The sequence below is a fragment of the Gopherus flavomarginatus genome, chromosome 11 (assembly GCF_025201925.1).
Source record: "Gopherus flavomarginatus isolate rGopFla2 chromosome 11, rGopFla2.mat.asm, whole genome shotgun sequence".
Classification (NCBI taxonomy): domain Eukaryota; kingdom Metazoa; phylum Chordata; order Testudines; family Testudinidae; genus Gopherus; species Gopherus flavomarginatus.
This window is the reverse complement of record NC_066627.1, coordinates 36,993,712-37,007,164: the sequence shown is the minus strand read 5'-3', so window position 1 is coordinate 37,007,164 and position 13,453 is coordinate 36,993,712. Positions and strand designations below refer to the sequence as shown.

At 45.1% G+C, this 13,453-nt stretch overlaps 1 protein-coding gene across 2 annotated transcripts in view; it reads left to right on the top strand.

Annotated features, from left to right (window-relative positions):
- The first annotated feature begins 443 nt into the window (after window positions 1-443).
- The window catches only part of RIPOR3 (RIPOR family member 3), a 70,146-nt gene continuing 57,136 nt past the window's right edge, over window positions 444-13,453 (top strand). The window contains exon 1 of one of the 2 annotated variants that reach the window (XM_050918106.1): window positions 444-547. The gene's annotated coding sequence lies outside the window, so the exon portion shown is untranslated. The remainder of the gene's footprint in view (window positions 548-13,453) is intronic. The other variant, XM_050918107.1, reaches the window with a different exon arrangement.

Genomic DNA, 13,453 nt, shown 5'->3' with positions numbered 1-13,453 from the left:
GAGAAGGAGGTGGGAGAGGCAGTGGCTACGGATCAGGGCCGGAGAAAGGGGAAGAAAAGTTGGGAAAAGGCGGCCCCGGGCAGCGAAAGGCAGGGGCCAGAGGCGAAGGGAAGGTGGGAAGGAAAGGGGTGCGGGCAGGCAGGGAGCGGGTAGTCCGCCAGGGCACAGCCTGTTTGCCATTAGCCTGCAGCATGGTGGGGATTGGCGGAGAGCGCGCCTGGGATGCTTCCTGATGAATAGCAGAGGGTTCGGGCCGTGACCGCAGGCTCAGCTTGTGCTGGAGCCTCGCCGCACTTTCCCAGCCCCCCTGCCAGGATGGGGGGAGGGAGGGAAGGGGAGAGAGGCAGCGAACGGGACAGGGCGATCCGCATTCAGCAGCGCAACCAGCAGCCCGGAGCCGCGGCTTCCAGGAAGCGGAGAGGAGAGGTGGGGACAGGCAGCCGCGATAAGGCGGCGGCTATCTGGGCGCCAGCTGCGGAGCTGGGCAGCAGACGGCGCACGCCCGGCGGAAGGTGCGGGGCCCGGCTCCCTCCCGCGCTGAAGGCAGGTAGGAGACACTGCGTCGCGGAGAAGGGACAGACCCTGCCGGACCCGAGCTCGGGTGGCCAGGGGGCCGCTCGGGGGCAGAGGGGATGCGCTGCCCGCCGCTGATGCACCCCCCCCGTGGGAAGGGGCTAGAGACACCAGAAGGGGGGCAGAAGATGCTTCCGTGGGGGGGTTTCCAGCAGGGGTCTGTGCACCTGCAGGGGGTGTGCACGCTCCCAGGTGGGAAGCCACTCCGAGTGTGCAGGCACCGGGGGGGACAGTCACCAGCCACGCGCATGCATCTATCTGTAGGAGGGACACAGGCACCGGGACTGCATATGCACCCCCGGGGGATGCCCGAGAGGAGCCGGAGGAGGTGGATGACTGTCTGAAGCAGGTGGAAAAAGAGGGCAAAGGCACAGGACACTGCTTCTTCCACTGTGAATTTTGGATGTGTCATTGCCTGGGCTGGTTACATTGCAGAGACTCTTTTTTGACGGCATGGAGATGGTTTTGCAGGTTTGGGGTCTCAGGCCAGTTACATTTTGCCTTTGACAATGTTGCAATTCTCTGTAAAAAAAAGTTTCAATTAAGTTGGGCCATATGGAAATTGCATTGGTCATCAACTAAGGAAGCGCAGTGTTAACTAGGAAAAAATGAAATTTTGTATTTGTGTTGGAGAGCGGATGGGATGGTGGTCAGAGAACAGGGCTGGCATTCAGCACTCCTGGGGCCCATTCTTGGCAACAGAACCAAGTCTTAATCCCTCTGTGCCTCAGTTTCCCCCACTGTAACATGGGGATAATTATCAAACCGATTAATGAGACAATTATTTTGTGTAATGCATTCATGAAAGGCTTTATGGGAATGAAAAGAGGATTATATAGAGGGATAACAAACAATGTAAAGTATCAGAGGGTAGCCGTGTTAGTCTGGATCTGTAAAAGCAGCAAAGAATCCTGTGGCACCTTATAGACTAACAGACGTTTTGGAGCATGAGCTTTCGTGGGTGAATACCCACTTCCTCAGATGCATGTAATGGAAATATCCAGGGGCAGGTATATATATGTGTGCTAGCAAGCAAGCTAGAGATAACGAGGTCAGTTTAATCAGGGAGGATGAGGCCCTGTTCTAGCAGTTGAGGTGTGAAAACCAAGAGAGGAGAAACTGGTTCTGTAATTGGCAAGCCATTCACAGTCTTTGTTCAATCCTGAGCTGATGGTGTCAATGTAAAATTCACCTTGAGAGATATTTGATATTGAACATAGTGATTCATGTCCTAAAAACAGCTAGTTGACAATGATGGCTAATGGAACGTGAATCTGAGAACACCTTGCACACAAATCGAGCCTGGGTGTCACTATTGATTCTCCTCGTGCTATGCTGCCTCTGCTATTCATTTCACTTTGCTGAGTGAGTGACACATGTGCTGCATGCAGAGTAGAGAAGAGGCTGCACAAAACACACCAGGACAGGATAGACCTGATGTTAATGAATGGCAGGTCAAATCCCACTTGTTTGCCTAAGGGATGGGGAAGTGAGTCACTACAGATACACACACCCTGCATATGATGTGACATTGCACAACTGGCCTTGTATACCGTGGAGTCTTATGAAGGATGAAGCATCCAGCCAGCATACCGGATTGGGAGGATTAGTGGACTGCCGTGGGATGACAACTCCAGTATCCCTAGCTTGTGCTCTGCCTTGGAATCAGTTTGTAGCAGAAGCAAAATACTAATATTTCTATGTGGATGACATAGAGCCAAGACCTGGGAATCATAGGCCAAACAGTGGGACGTGTCCTGGGCTTCTCTATGAGTGAATGTAGAGAGGAGAGGATTCCTTTCCATCAAATTAGAGCCCTCTGTGTTCCCTAAAACTTCCCTCCACAGGGCAATGGTTAGTGGATCCTTGTAGCTGCTGTTCTAACAACTCCACCCCATTTCCCCCCTGAAATTTGTCCCTTTGCAAATGCAGGATCTAGTTTCCCAAAAAAGAATCTGGTAGGTGTCCTCTTCTTTTTTGATTGTAAAGCAACTACAAGATCCAGTCTACTTGGAGGGAAGGATGATGGATTACAGGAAATGTGTCCTGTAGACGTGCTTGAAGGGTGAGAGGCTGAAGGTATGGAGAAGAAGGGCAGGATGGGGGCTCCCATCATAGACGGTTGTGTGAAATAAGGCAAGGAGTTAAGTGTGGGAGAAGGACCCAAAGAGAGTCGTTAATTAGGAAGTTTGGGTTAAGCAAAGGAGAGAGGGATTGGAAGGAGAGAAGATATTTTATATATAAAAATGTCAAGAAATAGATATGTAATATTAACTTTAATAAATATTTTAAACTAATGTTTAAATTATCTAATACACAGGTTAAAAAAAGAATTTCCATCCATCTGGGCATAATGCTTAAGTTATCCACAAGTACAAAGTTTGGTTTAAAAAGTCAAAAGGCCAAGAGGAAGTGAATAGGCAGAATGTAATCATCCAAACTGTAGTTTGCCCAGTACTAGATTTTGAATGATGACTGGCTGATGACAACCCAAAGTTACCCACAGAACAACTCTTGCAAAAAGCATCAGCAGACCTTTACTCATTACACATGCTCAGGATCCCGAGTTTAATTTTGATCTGAAGATGCACCTCCAACAGCACAACAGGGACATACAGAACCATTTTTGAAATCCCAATTTTATCCTCTTTTTCTAACTTTCCCGTTTCTGTTGCCAATTTGTTCTCTCTAAGCACTAATATTTAAACCAATATGTCTACAAAGACAGAAGGCCTATAGCCATGATTTCTGTCTAGTACGGCTGCAAGGGGAAAATTGATATTCAGCCAGTCATTGAATTTGATCATTAGTGATGGAGAGAACTCTGTGATGATTTTGTTTACTTCCTCACTGTTGCTGGAAATGCTATAATCATAGTGTACAGATTCAGTTTATCTTTTAATTGAGCAAGAAGTAAGTTCAGCTGTTTCAAGTTAGATGATAAAATCTGTTTCACGGGGAACTTAAAGTGCTATAATGGTCATTGTTTTCATCATGTTTTACTATTGTTACTCCACGCTGAGCACAGAAAGAGAAATGGATTCTGTTCTGGCCCTTGCATTATGAGTTAAGTTCCAACTCCATTAATTTTTTACCTTGAGGTGTCAATCTCAATTGCAGCCTAACTAGATCACTAATGGGCCTCATTGGGTCATATTCATTGCTGATAATGTATTAGCCTGAAAGAACCTAGCTTGCCTTTTAAAACCCAAGCTGAATTTGGAGGTCTGGCTGGTAGTTAGAAAACACCCCCGCTCCCCCATCTCTTTACTTGTTAACTGAGCAAATTTGATCTCAAGGCATTGGGAGACAATGACCTAGAGTCATTGGGATGCAATTGTTAGTGACATTTCAGAGCAGAACTATATGGTGAGTGTGCTTGTTGTGAGGTTTCTTAAGTATAACAACCAACAGGGAAAGAAGATTGGAAAAGATCAGAATAAATATCTCTACCAAGGAAACAGCCTTATGATTAAAGTACATGATTGGGAATCAGGGTTACTGGGTTCTAGTTTTACTTCTGTCCTGTTCTTTCTGTGTAAATTTAAATAAGTTGCTCAGGGTACAACTTCCAAAGTGTTCACCAATTTTGAGTGCCTCAGTTTTTGGTGGCTCAATTTGAGATACACAAGCCATGATTTTTAGTGGTGCTCAATACCTACAACTTCAGCTAACGTCAGTGGGATCTGTGGGTCCTTGGCACCTCAGTAAATCATGCCCTGCAGGTGTTAAGTTAAGCAACCAAAAATAGAGGCACCCAAAATGAATGGCCACTTTTGAAAATTTTGGGCTAAGAAGTGTGTCTCAGGTTTCTCATCTGTGAAATGGTGATAATACTGCAGTGCAGTAATGGTTAGTCCATGTTTAGCCCTTGGAAGAAGATAAGTACTAAGTATTGTTAGGTTCTCCATTATGCAGGAGGACTTTACTCCTGAGGCCATTCTGTGCCCAAAAAATTAAAATTCTGCACCAAAAAATTAAAAATTCTGTGCACAATATTTTAAAATTTTTCAAAATTCTGCAAATTTGATTTCTCAAATAAATGTGGAGGCTCCAGCATGGCACTGGGGAGCACGGGCCACTGGCTGCATGGAAGTGGAAAAGCACTGTGCAGTTCATCCCAGGGCACAGACTCAGCGGTGAGATGGTACCCTGACAGTGCAAGGACCGTGCCTGCGTCAGAAACATCCCAGGGCCCTGCCCCTCCATGCCAGGTGCACCAGATGTGGGCAAGAAGGCTCAGTAAGACAGGATCCAAGTGTGGAGGGACTTAGCATGAGGGGATCCAGATGTGGGTTGAGAAGGGTCTGTGTGGGCCAATCTAGGTGCAGGTGGCTCAGTGGAGGATCCAGATCTGGGGGGGATCTGGATGCACAGGGACTTGTTGGGGGGTTCTGGGTGCAATGGTAATGGGACTCTGCAGTGGGCATCCAGGTGAAGGTGGTTGGGACTTAGTGGGGTGTGTGTGGGTGTAGGAGAGATAGAGCTCGGCAGGAGGGTCTGGGTGTGTGGAGGCTCAGTTGAGGGTCCAGATGCTGTGGGAATGGGGTCAATGGGGGGGGGGGATCCAGGTGCAGCTGGTTGGGACTCAGTGGGATGGGGATCCAGGTGTGAGTGACTTATCAGGGTGGTCCAGGAGCAGGGGGAGTTGGGCTCATCGGGAGTGGGGTTCTGAGTGCAGGGGAGGTAAGGCTTGGTGGGAGGGTCTGGGTATGAGGGGGTCTGGATGGATGGGGGAGCAGCTTCCTGCCCAGGGATCCCTCCCCCTGCAGCTGAGGAGCGATGGGTGCAGGAAGCAGGGAAGGGAGAGTTTGCAGAGCTTCCTGCAGCTGCGGGAGAAATCTGGGGGTGGGTCTGACCTGGCCCTGGATGCCATGCAGGGGAAGGGGAAGTCCTGTCCTCCCCTGGCCAGTGCTGACTAGCAGCTGAGCCCAGCACAGTGTAGGAGCCACCAACCAGGTCTTCCCCAGTCCTGCCCCCTGCCCCACAGTGATTTACCTCTCTGCCAGCTGCCCAGGTCACCCAAAACATACTGCTGGGGAGTGTTGTATGATTGCTCTTATGGTTTCCCTTTGCTTCCCCGTCAGAAAGTCATTTTTCTGCTAGGAAGCAAAGAAATCTGTGGGGACATAAATTCTACACATGAGTAGTGGTGCAGAATTCCCCCAGGAGTAGAGCTTATATCTGTGATCAGGAAGAGATCTTTGTTTCTCTCAGCTGTGAAATAACATGAGAATTTCTCACACACTAAGCAGAAATGGTGATAACTAAACATTCTTCATTTTGTTTAAAAATACAGTCCCAAAGGTTTCTTTCTCCCTCCCCCTCACACCCCAAAGGATGCCAGGGACACTTTCAGGCTTGTTGTTTATAGTGAAGCATGAGAATCAATAGCAAATATTCTATGTTGTGGAGGCAAAAGAGGGTATGTGATCACATGTGTCTGCAGAGCTATCTGTGCTTCACATTCTTGCAGACAACAAACAACAACAACAACATAGCTCACTTCTTCCAAGATAGTTAACATTCTGGCCCAGAGTTACAGTACCAGATGTGTTGCCACAGAAACAATTTAAAGGGAGAAGGACCTTCAAGTGAATAGTCTTTATAGCAGTAAATATAAAAGTTATATACATATTTCAGAGCTGGTAGGGTTTTGTTTGTTTGTTTGTATGTGTGTGTGTATATGTGAGACAGAAAGAGTAGGGGGGAATTGTACTTTTCCTTTCCTACATCTGTTAGCATTTTAAGATTCTCCATACAGGACTGGAAATTGAAGAATACTCTATTAGGGACATGATTTATGCACCTCAGAGACATTTTTATTAAATCCTGACTGGATTTTATAAACTTTTTTTCCTTGAAAAGCTGTGCATTTTGCTAGCTGATTTATTTAGCCCCATTTGCAACGTGCTTTGGAAGTAATTTCAAATAACAGTTGTTTCTTTGAAAGTAAAGAAGCGTATCTGACTACATAGAACTAGACCAGATTTTGATGCTGACAATTACTAGCACATTCTAAACTACAACAGTTGACATGTTGATGAAAAGAGGGAATCGAACTGGGAAATAACTTTGTTTTATCTCACATAGAAAGGCTTGGTATATATGTAACTGAGGCCCAGTAACAGTGGCAGCATGGGAAGGATCAGGAGTATGAAAATGGTGTTGGAGGCAGATGTGTTCGAGCATCTCTGTGGCACTGGATAGCTGCCACAGGCAACATGCCTTCCTCTCTATTGCCACAAAACTCATGTTGCAAAATGTGACATAGGTTACTTAACTCCCACTGCATGGCTTTTGCGTGCCACAAAACGGGTATACGCTTCCAGGAATGGCACACACTGCCTGGGTTAGCACAGCAAGGAAATTAGTCAGGAAGGCCAAATTTACATTAGAAAAGGTTTGCTGATATAGCTATGTCAGCAAGCCATGATAAATGTAGTCACAGCTTATATTGGCAAAAAAAAGTGCTTTTGCAGGTATAGTTTATATATGGTATAGCTTATACTAGTTTCCTGAATGAAATAAACTATATCAGCAAAAGCACTTATATGTCAGTCTGCAGTAGGGCTTTTGCTGATATAGAAATGTCATAAAAAAAAAATCACATCCCTAACTGATGTTACTATACTGGCAAAAGTTTCTAGACCTGTAGGCCTGGCCAAAGAGTCTGGAAAGAATGTAAACAGGGCAAACTCCACAAAATATGGTTCTTTTGTTTTCACATTTCTTTGTCATTCTTGCCATTGAAAGGCCTTGCTCCTTGCCAGCTTTGCAACCCTATTATCCCCACACTGAAGAAGGCAACATCAGTGCTTTCCCCACTGAAAGCATGAGTGAAATCCTTGCGCCATTGATGTTAATGGCAAAACTCCCATTGACCTCAGTAGGAGAAGAATTTCACATTGTGTACTTTTGGTGATAGGACCTCACCTTCTTTGTGTCTGGAAGATATTGGCTGAAAAGCCTTAAACTGAGAATGGTTTATCTCATTTAACAATTACTCTTCCCCCCCATAAAATTTAAAACCTGAATTTACTTTGCTATTATAAACATGTCCCTCAGACAGCTCTATACCTCTTAAATATCAGACATTTTAGTCCTCAGGTTATCTGATTAGACACAATTCTGGTTTTCCCTCACTTTTGTTGTTGAAAATTATTTATGTCAGAAATAAGGAATCAGGAAACAAAAATTGTACTCAGTTATTTATGCTTATGGATAGAATCCTGCATCATTTTAAGTTTTCTGCATGGATAATTTTTTTGGATCTGTCATTTTTGGGACTGTCACATACAGTATCACACATTTAGGCCTAGCCAAATTGAAAGACTGGTATATTACCCTGCATGATCAGCTATAAAGATAAGAAACTGGTCACTACCCTTCATTCCTTATTCAGATAAAAATTCCATTGACTTCTGGGGGAGTTTCAGGTGTGCAGAGAATTTGGATTTGGGCTCACACTTGGTGTCTGCAAGGTAGAAAATGAGTTTGGGGTACAAAATTTGGGTCTAAATCCAGATCTACACTTCTCCATAAATCTGGAGATGTTGGGATTTAGAGCCAGTCATGACGTTAGCAAACAGATCCAAACTTCCCACTAGTTTGTTCATATCTCTTTCATTTGGGCCCTTCAGTAGATGGGATATGTCTTTGTGTATGTGTAGCACATCCTCACTCAGACACTATAATTAAATCTTTCTATTGAAAAATTTCTATTTCAGGTGGTCATCATTTTCTCAGAAATTGTCCTTTGGGTCTGAAATTTCCTGTGGTTGTTTTCAACGCAAAATATAATATGTTTGGAAAATTAGAACAATGTCAGCTCAGTTACTTTTTGAGTTATTCAAATACATTTTAAAAAATGCATGTTTTCCATTTACATGTTTTCTATATTTTTTTTGAATTCACATAACTTTTTGTTTTTAGGATTTAAGTTGTAACACACTTGAAATACATCCCCTCCTCCCAATATGCTTACCCACCCATTCCCCAACACCAGGGCTGGACAGATAAACCAAAGAAGGGAGCAACTGAAAGAGCTCAGTGTGCTAAAGGATTTTCATTTAGTGCTCTAGTGATAACATGAGTAGGTTTACATTTCCATCACTGCAGGCGAAATACAATTTAAATAACCTTTAGCTATGTGTGCTCAAGATTTCTGCAATATTTATATTCTATAATTGAAATAGCACAAAAAAGTTCAAAGAGTCACTCCAAATTATAAGAAAGGATTTGTTTTATGAAATCTGCAGAGTTAAAATGAGAGGCCAGTATTTCTGAAAGATTTAGCACACAATGGTGTGGAAAATGCACATAATGCTGTATGAGCAATTACCACTGTTGTGTGAACAAAATGGGTAATTGTGTGTGCAAATGTGGTTAAGACCTGGCCTACAGACAAAGTTTCACTGGTTTAAGTAAAGGTGTAAAGTTGATGCAACTTTGTGTCTGAACACTGTTACATTGGTTTAAACTTCATTGGTTTAGCTTGTTCCTTTGCTTTATTACAAGTGAAAGGTAAACCAATATATACCCAGTTTAAACCGATGTAAGAACATCCACACACACAGTTGCACCAGATTAACTGCATTGCTTTAATATCAGACCGGAGGCCTGATCTACACCTAAAAATGAGATTGACTTAACTACATCTGTCAAGACTGTGAAAATTTTTTCACCCTGTATGATGCAGTGAGATTGACCTAACCTCCACTATAGACCCAGCTAGCTCAATGGAAGAATTTTTTAGTTGACATAGCTACTACCTCTCATGGAGAGATAGACGTACTACCATAGGTGCCAACTTTCCCCTGCTTCGGTGAGTGCTTGCTCCTCCCCCACCCCAACTCCACCTCTTCCTTGCACCTGCCCTGCCCCCATTCCAACTCCTTCCACAAAGTCTCCGCCCCCTCCCTGACCCTATTGGACCCCTTCCCCAAATCTCTGCCCCAGCCCCACCACTTTCCTGAGCGTGCTGCATTCTCCCTCCTCCCTCCCAGCACTTGCTGCATGAAATAGCTGTTTCATGGCAGCAGGCACTGGGGAGCTAGGGGGAAAATGCATGCATGTGGTGCACTCAGGAGGTGGAGCAGAGGCAAGCTGGGGCAGGGCAGGAAGCTGCCGGTGGGTGCAGAGCACCCATCAATTTTTCTCCATGGGTGCTCCAGCCCTGGTGCACCCACGGAGTTGGTGCCTATGCATACTACAGCAATGGAAGAACTCCTCACGTGGCTGTAGTAAGTATCTGTGCTACAGTGCTACAGCACTTCAGCTGTGCTTCTATAGTGTTTCTAGTGTAGACATGCCCTAAGCTATATGGATATAGGTACTTTTATACCCGTATAACACTGGGAGCAGGAGCTGTAATGTGCAGGGCCCTGACACCTTTCAAAACTACACTTGTATTGTTAAAGAAACAAAACTTTCTACTGTAGACAAGGTTTAAGAATGGATTCTTAGAAAGCCAAACAATGACCATACTGTGAATAACTGTTGGTTGCAGTGAGAGTTTTGAGTGCTGAAAAGAGTTAAGAATTGGGTTTATAGATTGAGAAGGGCTTGGGACAAAGATGCTATCAACTGTGTGCACAAAATTCAAGGCCATTTTGAAGTACGTTCCCTTAATAGTGTATGCTGATGATACCCATAGTAGTTCAAAGTACATTAAAAATAGTTTCAGTTTTTTAAATAAAATGTTTTAAGTGGTTTGATCCTAGTTGGTTCCACAGCTGAAAACACTATATCCATTTGCTGGCAACTTCTGTCCAGCACTACCAGTTATGTTCCTTCCTTCTCTGTAACTTGTGCTTCTCTCTTGTCCTTAGACTCTTCTTAAATTGGGTCTTGGGTGATTTATACAGATAAAACCATTAGAAGAGTCTGACACCACTGTAAACTTTCTATCTCTGACAGTCACCTTGCCACTGGTAGTCACTGATAAGCAGAAGAGTATGTGCTGGCTGATGAGGCACTAGACAGCCAATTCCTTGCTTCCAGTCCAGTTTCCTATCACAGTGGTTAATGACCCCAAGAAAACTAATTCTATCTCCAGTTTACTAGGAATTTTTTTAAATGATAGTTTATGAGGTCAGTTACCATTTCTTTGCTTCTTGTTTGGAAATTGTGCCCTATATTGCTTCTCTTTGATATATAAAGAAGTCCCCCAAAGTTTTTTTGATTAAGTTTTATTTTCCTTTTGTTTTATAACTTTGGAAATATCAGGCACATCAAATCTTGTGTTTCTTGTTTTTATTAGAGGATTCCTTGGAGGACCAGAGAAATAGCATGTGGAACTTTTCTCAGCGCTTACCTGAATATGCAAAGGGTATTGAATCTTTCACAAGGAGATCTTTTTTCCCAACTGTGTGTCAGCTGTTTGAGTGAAATAGATATTAACAAAAACAAAACCTTGCAAAGTATTATAAAAAGACTGACTCCTCACAACTGCTCAGATTTTACTCTTTTGGAGTCTGTAATGTCCTTCCAGAACTAACAGACTAGACAAGACTTGAATTTCTAGTTAAAAATAAAGAACAGAATAAAAACATATTAAAAACAAATCTTTCAGGTCCCTTTACTTCAAAAAGAAACAGACACACATTTTTTAAAATAACTTTTTACCTGATTACTGACCAAACCCAATTCCATTCCTTGCCTCCTGATAGATAATCCTTTAGCAGCTGCTTCCCAAGTCACCATGATTTAAGATCTTGTTAAGTGTACAGTAACTCCCCATTTAACATCCTCTCGCTTAACGTTTTTTTGATCTTAAGTCCCTGCTCAATTACAGAACATGCTCCATTTAAAGTTGTGCAATGCTTTGCTATAACGTCATTTGGCTGTCTGCTTTGTCCACAGCTGGCAGCCCCCATCAGCTCCCCTATGCCCCCTGCCGCGCCTTCCGCCTGCCAGTAGACCCCACAGATCAGCGCCTTCCCCCTCCTCCTCCCACCAACTGCCCGCGGCAATCAGCTGGCTTGCTGTGTTCAGGAGGGAGAAGGGAGGAGCGAGGACTCAGCCCGCAGGCTCCCCCTCCCTCCCCTGCCACCTGAACACCACAAGCCAGCTGATTGCCGTGGGAGGAGGCAGGGGAGGGAGGGGGGAGCCTGTGTGCTGAGTCCTTGCTCCTCCCCCCTCCCTCCTGCCCCCTGTATGTCGTGAACCAGCTGATTCCTGCGGGCAGGAGGGATGGGGGAGAAGTGAGGATGTGGCGCACCTTCCCCCTCCCTCCCCTGCCTCCTGCCCATGGCAATCAGCAGGCTTACCACTTTCGGGAGGCAGGGGAGGGAGGAAGAGCCTGCATGCCGTGTCCTCACTCCTCCCCCCTCCCTCCTGCCTCCTGAATGCTGCAAGCCAGCTGATTACTGCAGGCAGGAGGCCGGGGAGGGAGTGGGGAGGAAGATGTGGCATGTAGAATAAAGGGGGAGAAGGGGTGGAAGAAGAGGCAGGGTAAGGGTGGGGGCTTGGGGGAAGAGGTGGAGTGGGCGGGCTGAGGGTTGAGCCCCCTGCCCCTGGTGCTTGCAGAGTAGGAGAAGCTGCCGCTTCTGCTGCACAACGTGCTTCTCCTAGCCTACAGCACCTTCAGCCTCCTTGCCTGCCTCATTGTCTCCAGTGCCTGTGGGCTGTGCCTGTGTGGGGTAAGGAGGGGGCACTGCCCAACTATTGTACTGTACTGTATGGCAAAAAAAAATTCCCTGGAACTCAACTCTCCCCATTTACACTTATTCTTATGGGGAAATTGGATTCGCTTAACATAATTTCACTTAAAGTCGCATATTTTAGGAACATAGCTACAACGTTAAGTGAGGAGTTATTGTATAACCTTTAAGATATAATTAATTGTATTTCATTTTGTGTGGATTGTTTGCAATTAAGCATTCTTTCAAGTTGGCCTTGTTTAGCGACATCCATCACAAAAATACGCTCTTGGGTAAGGAGTAGAAAAAGGGTCTGAGCCAACCAATGTTTATTTTCATTATTAATCATTTATATTATGGTAGCTCCTAGATGCCCCAATCCAAAACTAGGGCCCCATTGTGCCAGACTCTGTTCCTTTCCCATCCTCCTTCTCCTTCATCCTCACAAAGCTGTATGTTTCTTTTGCTGTTGTTACATTCTAATGGAGCAGGCAATATTTCTTGTCAAAGTCAGTCCCAGTCTGTAGTATTAGTGAACAGGTCAATAAGAAATTTATGAAGGCAGATCCTGGATGGATTTTAGGCAGGCTTTAAACTGTGAATCTGAGGGAAAATGGTGATGCATCTTTTCTATAGAAGCCCATAACTAATGCATTTTTCCAGCATGCAAGCCGAATTATGATTACAGAGATCTTCCATTGAAGTTATGCCAGAGCTCCCAGTGACTTCGATGGGAGCAAAACTGGGCAGACTGGTAGTGATCCTGGAAACCTTACCTGTTGCTATATTAGAAGCAGAAAATACTTTATATTTTAAGTCCAACTGATGCACATGTAAGGGGACTGTGATCCCTTTACTAACATTCAGTGTGGGTGTTTTGGTTGGCTAGCTCCCAGTACTAAAAGGAAAGAGTCGATGGGAAATCAGGCCCCTGAGGCTGACGGTCCCCAGGGGCAATGGGGAGAGGCCCACACTCCAGGTCAGCCTGATTGATAGGGTGGGCAGGCTAATCAAGGAGTCAGGGGGACGGGTCCAGTCCTCAGTGTGAGCTGGAATTGCCTGGGTCAGACAGAGTGGGGCCAAGCTAAGCACTGAGCAGGGGCCCAAGCTAAGCTGCTGGGAGCAGAGCTGCAGCCCCAAAACCAGAGCACAGCCCAGAGAGAGCAGACCTGCCCTGGGAGGAGAGCTACACCAACCAGAGCTAGAGGGGCCAGAAAAGCGCCCAGGGAGAAGGT